Source organism: Sinohyriopsis cumingii, chromosome 3 (assembly GCF_028554795.1).
Source record: "Sinohyriopsis cumingii isolate HCF-2022 chromosome 3, ASM2855479v2, whole genome shotgun sequence".
NCBI lineage: Eukaryota > Metazoa > Mollusca > Bivalvia > Unionida > Unionidae > Sinohyriopsis > Sinohyriopsis cumingii.
In genome coordinates, this window is record NC_142963.1 from 143,949,615 (window position 1) to 143,960,804 (window position 11,190).

At 34.3% G+C, this 11,190-nt stretch overlaps 1 protein-coding gene and 1 long non-coding RNA gene across 4 annotated transcripts in view; both read right to left on the reverse strand.

Annotated features, from left to right (window-relative positions):
• LOC149804013 (sterile alpha motif domain-containing protein 3-like) overlaps positions 1-9,440 on the reverse strand; it is a 30,674-nt gene extending 21,234 nt beyond the window's left edge. The window contains exon 1 of one of the 2 annotated variants that reach the window (XM_089953901.1): positions 9,384-9,440. The gene's annotated coding sequence lies outside the window, so the exon portion shown is untranslated. Of the gene's footprint in view, positions 1-9,115; positions 9,265-9,383 lie in introns of those variants that run through there. The other variant, XM_089953902.1, reaches the window with a different exon arrangement.
• Positions 5,252-9,438, reverse strand: LOC149804014 (uncharacterized). Of its 2 annotated transcripts, none has more exons than XR_016420291.1 (2): positions 9,271-9,438; positions 5,252-5,803 (listed from the first exon to the last, which is right to left on the reverse strand). It is a non-coding gene; the product is annotated as an uncharacterized LOC149804014 (long non-coding RNA). The 2 variants fall into 2 exon arrangements; XR_016420292.1 differs by lacking the exon at positions 9,271-9,438 and adding an exon at positions 6,192-9,093.
• Positions 9,441-11,190: the final 1,750 nt, after the last annotated feature.

The following is an 11,190-nucleotide window of genomic DNA, read 5'->3' on the forward strand; positions in this document are numbered from 1 at the left end:
TGATGCATATACTGCCGACTTTATTGCCTATCTAATTTTCTTTAAAAATTTCATTAATTTCCAAAGGTGACAAGAACTGGACGCCTAATTAATTGTATGATCTCAGCAGCTCCATTTTTTTGGATGAATACAATTCACCTTAGTTTTCATGCTTTCAGTATCATAAATGTTGTGGTTTAACTTCTTATGGAAACAAATTAGGTCTTTTATTAGTGTATCACAATCTCCAGTCCAGGAGGTACGTCTATCATACTTATTTTCTTTCAGGAATCTTTGCACTTTGATAACTGATTTGTAATAGTCGAGATTGCGGTTATACAAGTAAAATTTAACACTGCATCATGGTGTTTGATTAGACAGCATTTACAGCTTGAGTGACAATCACAATAGTTCACTATAAAACTGGTATAAACTATTCAGTAAACAAAGAGAATGGTTTTAGCATTAAGTAATCCAAATGATGATTTATGGGACATTTTTATGTATGCATATCCATATCTTACTTAGAACCTGTGTGGAATATGTGAAAGATGAACTAAACAGTTTAGTACAATCTCAGCCAACAGTGAAAGATGAACAATCAGTACAGTCTCAGCCGACTGTGAATGGTAATACTAATAATAGAAAAATCAAACGGTTTTCTTTGACCCACCTCAGCAATGCTGTGGTTTGCAAGTCACACTCAATAAACCAAGTGTTTAATGTATACATGGCTACCATAGGCATCTGATTGGAACTCCACTGAAGATTCTGTGTGGAGACTTGAAGTAATTATTCCCCTGGGGCCATTACTTGGAAACCACTAAGATCCCCAAATTAATCATTGCAAAGAATCTAGGTTTGACTAGTCTGCTATCTTATTTATGCAAGAAAAGGAAAACTTCAAGTTTCTAGCTAAAAAAAACCCCGTTCTACAGAAAACAATTAAAATTAAATTAACGTAGTTCTATTACTGATTGTTTAAAAAAATTCTCTATCTCTCTCTTTTTTGCTTTTTCCCTCTCTTTCACCTAAAAATCTAGCTATTTCAAAACCATTTTCTACCTGACTATTTTTGGGGCAAATTCAATTTTCCGAAGGGCAAGTTCAATTTTAGAAAATGTGTAACTCCCTGGAGAGAACTCTGCATAACTGCAATAGTCAGTATCACAGATTTCTTCCCGATCAGATTCATCCAATATAATGAATCTATTTGAAGCAATCATTATTAAAAGATTTTTTTATGTTTAACAACAGCAGTCTTATATGATGACAGATTGACATCATTTGTACAGATTTAAAAGGTCTTCATGACAGGATTCTTTTTGTCAAATTTTGAAGTTTTCGACAAGTCCTTTAAAGATTTTTCTATTTTTAGGAGTCATGTTTGATAGTGGATCGACATTATTTGAACCAACTTCAAAGACCTTCATATCAGAATGCTTTCTGTCAGATTCTGTAAACTTCTGTTGAGCAGTTTTTAAGAAGTCATTTTTAAACATATCTACTTTTAGAAATAGTGGCCATATTTGAAGGCATATCAGCATCCATTGCATAAAACGGAACGACATCTGTGCAAGGATGTTTTCTGTCAAATTTGGTTATATTCCGAAATGTAGATTTTGGTGATGAGGTCACATAAAGGATTTTCTAATTTTAGTAATGGCATCCATATTTGATGATTTAACATCACTGAACAAATTAAAACGTCTTCATGACCCTTCTTGTCAGATTTAATAAGATTTTTTTCAGCAGTTTTTGAGAAGTTATTCAAAAGGATTTTCTAATTTTACTAACAGTGGCAATATTTAATGACTGATCAGCATCATTTGAACAAGGCATGATTTCAAACTTTGGTCAATTTCTCATCGGCAGTTTTTAAGAAGTTGCAAGTAAGTGTGCATGAACTTTAGACATACAATGAATGAAGAAGCATACCATGAGCTCAGCCATGCAAATTAAATAACTACAGCAAATTAACAGTATTGTCAATGCAAAACTGCAAGCGGATTTTCACACTTTGCAATCAAAAGAAAAAGTTTACCCCAATACAGATATATGATGTACAATATTTAATAACCACAGTCCATGCTGGATTGTGGGAATCGCATAAATTTAAGTGTAAACAAATAATAATGAAACTGACACAAAGTCTATCAGAAAGTATTAATACACTGTTTCAGCTGTGTAACGCTGTTATTTGAACAGGACAAAGATACAAGAGTCCATATTGTACTCAAATTATGAGTGAATTTAATGTCTAAGAGGTGGAAAGGTGATAGCACTGACTTGAATTTACTGTCTACATGGAGGGAAGGTAATAACATTGACTTGAATTTAATGTCTACATGGAGGGAAGGTAATAACACTGACTTGAATTTAATGTCTAAGAGGCAGAAAGGTAATAACAATGACATGACTTTAATGTCTACGAGGAAGAAAGGTAATAACACTGACATGACTTTAATGTCTAAAGGAAGAGAAGATAATAACACTGACTTGAATTTAATGTCTACATGGAGGGAAGGTAATAACATTGACATGGCTTTAACATCTAAAGGTTGAGAAGGTGATAAGACCAACTAGAAAAAGGGCCAGGTCAACCTTGTTTCCTCCATGTATTTGGGTTAAATGACACAAAATGTGGCAATTATTTCACTCAAATTGTGTCCATGTATGGGCACTGACAAAATATGCAAGTCTTAGGTTTTATTAAAACATTGCAAACAGAAGTTCTCAGTAATAAACAATAGTTTACTATGAGTCATTTTTTTGTGCTCTGTAGAAATGTAATCAGTACCGAGTGCATCCTAAAATCAATAGATTGTGAATGGTTACAATCTATGATAGCTGATGATTTTTCTCAGACGCTTCATATTTTGTTAATCTACAATGGCCAAATTCAATCAGAGGCAAAACCAAAATATTACTAGTCCACAGAAGATTTTAATTGTCCCCATAAAGCTAGTCTCCCAATATTTTTAGTAGCAAAAGAAACTGAACTACCATAGATGTTGACCTTTTATAAATATATAGATTTTCTGCAGAGCCCTTTATGCCAATAGATCTATATACAGGCATTTCATATGAGTGATAGATTAAAAAAGATAAAGAAGCATAAAACAGTGATTAAATATGGGTGATCAAACAAAAATCATGAGGGTATTTTAAATATGATAGTAATTTTCATGCAAATAACTGTCCCTCACTTGAGTCCCTGGTTATACAGAAGCCACTCTTACAATGCAATCATGGGGGTCACGTTTGCTCAGCCCCAGTTCACAAGTCGTGTATAAACTAAGGTATTATTACAAGCCATATTTTAATGTCTAAACATTGCCGCAGGCTAGAGTTTATCTCTTGTGCAAAGGTTACTATGACCAGAGAGAAGACCCAGCTTCATGATTTGGCACACGCATCAGATGGAGAAACTTCCCACCTATGTGTTAAAGCTTAGTCCTAAGATCAGATGAACCCGCGAGGGAAACGGAGCGTGTTCTAAATCTGTACCCACGTGGACAGACAGCGAGAAGGACATTGTCTTCTAAGTTTCATAGGATCGGGTCACAGCAACACCCAATAAGAACTGTGATAATAATTTTGATCTGAATTATAACTTTTAACTAGCAAGCTAAAATTTAGTCTCGCCTAGGAAGATTGCTGAGCAATATGAGTTACTCCGAGGAAGCCACTCGTAATTTGGCGGTAAAACTAAGGAGATTCTAAGGAAAGACAAAGCTTTGTAAAGGTCAGTATGTTATTTGCTCAATTTTTGCAGAATATTACAGCATTGTAATTGTAATTATATGTAGTATGTATATTTAATTAATAGGATCGTTTAGTACGTATAATTACCTTTGTAATGTTTAATTTACATGCTTATTTGAGTATTATGTAGAGAATTATGTAGATTGTTATCATGTGGTCAGAACTAATTTTGTAATTTGCTATTAGGTTATTTCCTAGTAAGCTAGTGCATTTATTCATGTGATAAGTTAGATTTTACACATGCTTGAATTATGAATTTGGAAAATGGTCGAAGTGTGTAAGATTAGTTAATATGGATGTATGGATATATCTGAGCATGGATATTTGATATTTTTGTACTCTGTATGAGTCGTAATGTAAAGAAGTGCGTCTGATTGTTGTGATATTGTTAGTATAATGGGGTTAGGAATATTTACTGATGTAATGCAATTTATTGATGTATGAGAAGTAATTGATACCATGCTTTTATTACGATGTTGTTTTACCATACAAGAACGTATGAGTATTTCGAAGTGAAGGAATGCAAGACCGAAGAAATTTAATAGCCGTTATCTGATGATAGGCTGGGTGTAGTGTGAGATGAGAGGGCTAAGGAAAATATTGTACTATCCTTGTGCTTTCACAGAAAGCTTTTTGGGGGACAGAACTTCCAGTTTAGTTAAGTCCCGAGTCTCTAAGAGGGAAGACGGAAATGAGACTAGCAGTCAGAGTCAACAAGTCTAGTCGATGGAGAGTTGAGGAGGAAAAGGGGTCAAGAAGGAGAAAGTGGAGGAGGAGGTGTATAGAGAGGATGAGGAGAAGGAATTTGGAGAAAGTCGGGAGGAAGAGGAGAAGGAATTGGAGGAATAGGAGAGAAGAATATACATATGTGTAGAATACAAGAAGAGGTGGAAAGCTATCTCACACTACTAATCAAATGATGCAATAGGCTATCACAGGGTCGAGCGGAAGGAGAGTACTTGGGAAATTTTATTCATTTGACTATTGACTAGTCATTAAATTATTCACTGAATTTCACTTTTTTTTGTATATCAGTCATTTACCCATCGGCATTGCTGACTGGGGGGCTCGGCGCTTTATATCTATCTTTCACCAATTTAACTTCCAACCAAAATCGAGCCTAGGTGGGACTTCTATAATAATTTAAATAGAATATTGGGAGCACCTCACCCCAACCATAACACACCTACCACAGTGATGGCATAAGAACCCATCACATCACAATGTGTAGGGATTATTTTTTTTTACATCTGATTAATTATCACTTTTTTCACCTAACTTAGCTCATGCCTAATGAAAACTATTTATGATGTTATTTTTAACATCAGTAGTTTTGTTCTAAAGCCTAAAAGAAAAATTCCTTTGTCTCCCATTTCCACACATGTGACAGAACCAGGAACTCAACCCAGTCAGTTCACAAATTCTGCTCAACGATGCCTTCTAAGCCAGTAGATTTTTATTGGCATAAATTTTATGTTCTTAAAGGGGAAAGAAAACAAAATAATCATATTTTCTGGCCATATGTATTCTCTTCATAGTTGAATAAAACAGCAAGTTTTAAACATAAATTAGAGTCTGATATCAACGTTACAATAATAATTAACATTAATTAGTATATTGTCAATTAGTGAGATTTGTTTATCTTCTATCATTGCCAAGATTTTAACATCCAATAGAATTTTTAGTTTCCTTCACAACATCACTGTCTGGTGACCAATGATAGCATTCACTGTGATCATGAAGCTTCACGCTTAACAGACTCTAAATAGTTCTTTGGTCCAGATTCCACCTGAACCACTTTGTATTTTGCAAAGAATGTTTTCTCTGTATCAGCATTAGAAAGCTGTACTGACAGGACAACTATGCTCTGCCTGAAAAAAGGTTCTAGCTTCAGGTCTTCTAAGGTTGCTGACAGCTCTCCAAAGTCCTCCAAGTTATGTTCACTCCGCACAGAAGTTCCTGACCTGAACTTGACATATATTCCAGATCTCATCTTCAAGGGCTTCTTTCTCTTCATGGCTCAAATCCAAAAAATCTGATGGCAAGTTTTACCACTCTATAAAAAAAATTTGATTTATTTAGACTTAAACTAAACAATGAAAAAATACACGATGTATTTATCATTTTATAAATAATTTATCCCAATTTTAAAATTATAATGTAACATATTAACTGATATATGTAGCGACTAAACTTAATTTATATGCATGAAACACAACCTATGCATACCTATGACCCCTGACCTCGCCTGCTTAAACTCTGATATCCAATAACTGTTGAACTTGTAAGATTTCTTATGTCAGTGGTTTCTTGGCATTGAGAGAAAGCACACACTTTGGCACTTTGTTTTGAATTTAGCAAATAATGCAAGAGATGCCCCTAAATAAACCTATTAAAACATTTTAACAATAACAATAAAACATGACCCAAAAAATAATACTTACTCTGGTGTGTCCGAAGAAATAATTTATTAATGTTGGTCTCTCCATCTTATCTCCCTTCAGCCAATAGTTGTCTAATTTTCATCAAAGACTCAAAAGACATCATGACCATTCTGTACTCCTTTCTTAATTATAATACCTCAAAATACATCTTGCATTTGGCCTTAAACTTCCCATATCAATGAACAGCTTGTTGTGTGCACGTCTAATGTTCTGAGACATTCTGTACTGCCATGCATCACTGCAGCAGTAATTGTACCGGCTGAACACTGCCGGTCCCTAGAAAACTGGCTCTGGCTGGTTTCTCTAATGTGTTAGCAGAAAATGTAAAAATACTCTGGTTTTGTCTGTTTTTTAATTATAAAAAAAAAAATTAAGTTCAAAAGTGGTAGATTTAAATGATAAAATGGTAAGTGCAGTAGATTGTCTTTAAAATGGTATTTTTGGCCTACTGCCGGTAGAATAACATGCATGGGTTTCTAAGTCACCCTATTTTTTTCCTGCAGACCCTATATTATTTTAGACCAAAATATAATTATTAAAATAAACTTTAAAAAAAAAAAAACGGAATTCCATATTTTCTGAATATTAGCATCAGCATGGATCGCATTTCATCTGAAGGTAACTGTATCAGATTACAGGTCTGACAGTGTTATAAACAGATAAAGTGAGGCACTGTACATCAAGTGATACTGTACATATAAGCACCAAGAAGGGTTATCTACCCTGAGAATAAGTCAGAGCCTGCCATCCTTTGGGTAGCCTTTCTACAACTTTATTTACAGGAACTGAACTTTGTTGAAAAGATCAGACCCTACAAATACGATTTATTGGTTCCAAGCTAGTGGTAATTTAAGACACTAGAAATACGATTCATAATATTGGTTCCAAGCTAGTGGTAATTTTAGACACATGAAATATGATTCATAAGATTGGTTCCAAGCTAATGGTACTTTTAGACACTAGAAATACGATTCATAATATTGGTTCCAAGCTAGTGGTAATTTTAGACACTAGAAATACGAATCATAATATTGGTTCCAAGCTAGTGGTAATTTTATACACTAGAAATACGATTCATAATATTGGTTCCAAGCTAGTGGTAATTTTAAAGATCCTATCGTTTTCTTTGTTGTGTATCAATTTTATTTCGAACTGCAAAAAAATAAAAAAATAAAAAAAAAATTGGAAATCCAATAACTATTTTTATTGAAAAATAGTATTTCTTACCCAATCCATGAAGTGTAGTACTAATGAAAATGTAATTATGCAAAAGTACACAAATTTATAACTGCAAAAATCACTGAATTCAGAGCACTTTTTTTTAAAGACACGCAAGCTTCTGAAAACTTCTATTTATGGAAGAATAACCCAGACAACACAAACTGGGGTTTAATGAGAATTTAATAATTCTATAATGTATTTAACAAAAAACAATCTATTAAAATCAGATTGTACTATATTATAGTCAAGACTTTTAAGAAACTAATGAACCGTGCAGTTATCACAGGTCTTGTACTTGGGGAAGGTGTTTTTTTAAACTCCAGATAATTGGGGTTAGACAGCAATGTAATTTTCATTAATATGACCATTTACTGAGATGTGTACACAGTTTTCCTATAATGTAAGAATAATTGAAATATTTATACATTTTCTGCTGGCAAACTGCTGTAATAAAATATTTCTACAACACAATCCTTCATCTGCCACATAATGTATTTAGATCAACCATTGCTGACAAGGCTCTGGATTTTGAAGGTCAAGTTTCCAAACATAAATACGTCAAAGTTAGTCCAGGTTTCCTCTGACCTTTTCCACCCCATTTTAGATATTTAGATAGTTACAGTATATTTGGACAGTTACAGTGGGATGTCAGGTCAAAGTTTATTCCCTAAACAAACATGTAATTGACTGAAAACATGCATGCAGTAGTGTCATGGTGTAGTTTTTAAAATAGGGCCAACAAAATTTAAGCAACATCATATCGAACCCTATTGAAATCGTCAAGTAGAATATATATCTTCTCTGACACAGCAATTAATACAACTTTGCAACTTTAATAAGCCGAAAAATGAACCAATTATCCATTAATAACAAATTGTAAAGTTTTCCATGCTACAATGCCTAGTCACATGATTGCTAAATCTTGCACAAGTATTTATCACAAGTGACCTTTTTCCATCACATAATCCTTTGACCTTTGCCATGAAGAAAAATTTAGGCTGTGATATTTGGATTATGTGACCATGCGATGTAAGAAATGGCATTATCCATTATGTCGACTCTATTACAATCTGCGAATTATTAAAGAAAAGATAACCATTCAATATCAGGCAGGTGAAATTGAATACAATACTACTTTATATTGCAAGCCCATTTAAAATAACTGCCCAGGCTACTTCCACAGAGTTTTAGCAAATTCTTTGTTTTCTAATGGGGAATACGCACCAACCTCACACCCGATCTACCCACGTATCTAAAATGGGTTTGGAAGAGGTATGCTGAGACTGACTGGGGCGTTGCCCCCATAATTATTTTGGGGAGGGGGGAAAACATTAAGTGGTCAGCTATTAAGTTTTACGGATGTAGGCCAAAACAATGTTTGGAGGTTAAATCGGGGAGGGGGCAATTACCCTCCTCCCCTGTGCCCCTATTAGCGGACGCCAGGTTACTCCGATTATCCTCAAAATCCGAGGAAATTGCATTTAAAAACAATTGGCAATCCAACTGGTAGGGTCTTGAACCACAAATCCCTCCATAATCAACCAACCCTCTCAAAGTTTGTGTGGATGACAAGGAATACCGAAATACTTTTCGAACCTGTGCCAACACAAAACATACTGGTGCCTTCACCACATGAACTAATGAAATAAAATCTTTGAAATTTACAGTAAACCAATGATTAATCAAAATTATTTTTTACATACTGCATGTTATTAAGTCCCAGCCTTAACGTATGGGTAGTAAGCAATAATAATCACTGCCCCTCAATTTATATATGCAGAATGAGATGCCCATGTGACTTGACATTTGGCGGTAAAATCACCATGCGGTGCAGCCATATACCACAACTGCGTATTACCACGTATGCTTCATTAATGCTTCCACCTCACTGTTCACACATTTTGCTCAGATTCATCGATCAAATTATGTACGTCCAGTTTCAAGAAAATACACACAGTTTTCGTGTTTTACCATTAATTGATATGTGTAAACACTCTTCTTCGTCAGCCTCCAATGTCAAGGTTAAACCGGTGCAAAAGTAAAATTTGTATTCTTTAATTTTTATTGGGGAAAAAAAAATCATCATAAAATAACCACATTCCTGGCACTTTTTAAGCCCTAAGCTTACATGTTTTTATTCAGGGTCGAGTTCATTATCAGTTACCATTAACAACATATTAAGGTATAAAGCGCTCGAACGTTTCTCTGCATCATCATTTGAAGAAATTCTTTCCTTAATGATGAAGGAGTCCAGACAAAAAAAAAACAAAAAAAAAAAAAACACCTGAATAATAATAATAATAGCAATTTTAGTAAGGTATAATCGGCATATAAGTAGTAAGATATTAATACATATAATATTTATATAGCATTGATACAGTGCGTTCTACACACAAACACACACACACACACACACACAGAGTGATCCACAAAGCATGACCAATACAAGTTTACAAAACTTATTTCTAATGTTGGACTTGGTATTTTTGCACAAAAAACAAAACAAACAATACATAAGATATTACAGATTTCAAAGCTAGAATATTACTATTGTGTATTATAGATAAAACATATTACAATTAGATATTACTGATTCAAAAGCTAAGATATTGCAATTGGGTATTACAGATATAAAAGCGAAGATTTTACAATTAGGTATTACAGATTTAGTGATGTTGGTAAAGTAATACTGACAGGGACCGATTTTTTTTTCTTCAACATTTGTATTTCACAACTGTCAGTTTCCTAAAGAAATAATGTTTGTCAAATACGACCGAAAATTATCGAAGTGCTTCGTGATGTTAGAACAAACAATATGTTCAAGCACTTTGTAACGAATACTGGACAGTGAGAAAGGACGGTAATTACCGACCTTGCAAAACACTGGTCAGTGAGAAAGTACGGTAATTAGTGGGCTTGCAAAAAACACTGGTCATTGAGAAAGCACAGTAATTACTGAGCTTGCAAAGAACACTGGTCAGTGAGAAAGGACGGTAATTCCTGTCCTTGCAAAGCACATTGGTGAGTGAGATTAGACGGTTTATACCTGCCATTGTGCGATCATCTTGTTTTGAACAGCGATCACTTTTTGAACAGTGTCTATATATATATATATAGAGAGAGAGAGAGAGAGAGAGAGAGAGATACATACAGACAGACAGACAGACAGACGCACCAATGACAAATCATTTCGGATTTTGCAAATGTCTGAAAAAGGTGAAATAACACTGGTGCTAAATTCTGAAGACAATTCTTTAAGTGTTTTTTTTTTTTGGGGGGGGGGGGTATATCATCAAGACTACAAGCTTGTGAAGGGTTTTTACATCCTGTAGCAACTTTTGAACTCCTAAACATATCACTACAAAAGTATTCATTTTTGGGATTTTTGGAAACAGACATGGAGAAGCCAAGTCACTGAAGTGGTTAAAACACTGCGGAGTTGGGTGTTCAACGTTTACGTTTCTCTCACGTTTGGCATCTTTCACAAGTGGAGGAATGCCTGATAATCTTTTTCTGTTAATGTTGTAAATTTAGTTGTTCTGTAAATGTTTAACTTTATTTTCTTTATTTCCGCTCTTATTCGTTTCCACTCTGTTTTTAATCGTTCCCTGCCGGTACTTTTGCTTTAACATGAGTTTTGTTTCTACTAAGAACTAAAGCTCTTATTTGGTTTGTAGCATCGGGCATCGACACGACCGCTTTCCTTACTTGTGAAGGAACATTTATTGGAACTGTGAAAGTTTTGTGATTTTTATTCGAAATCCTTATTGTTTTCAAG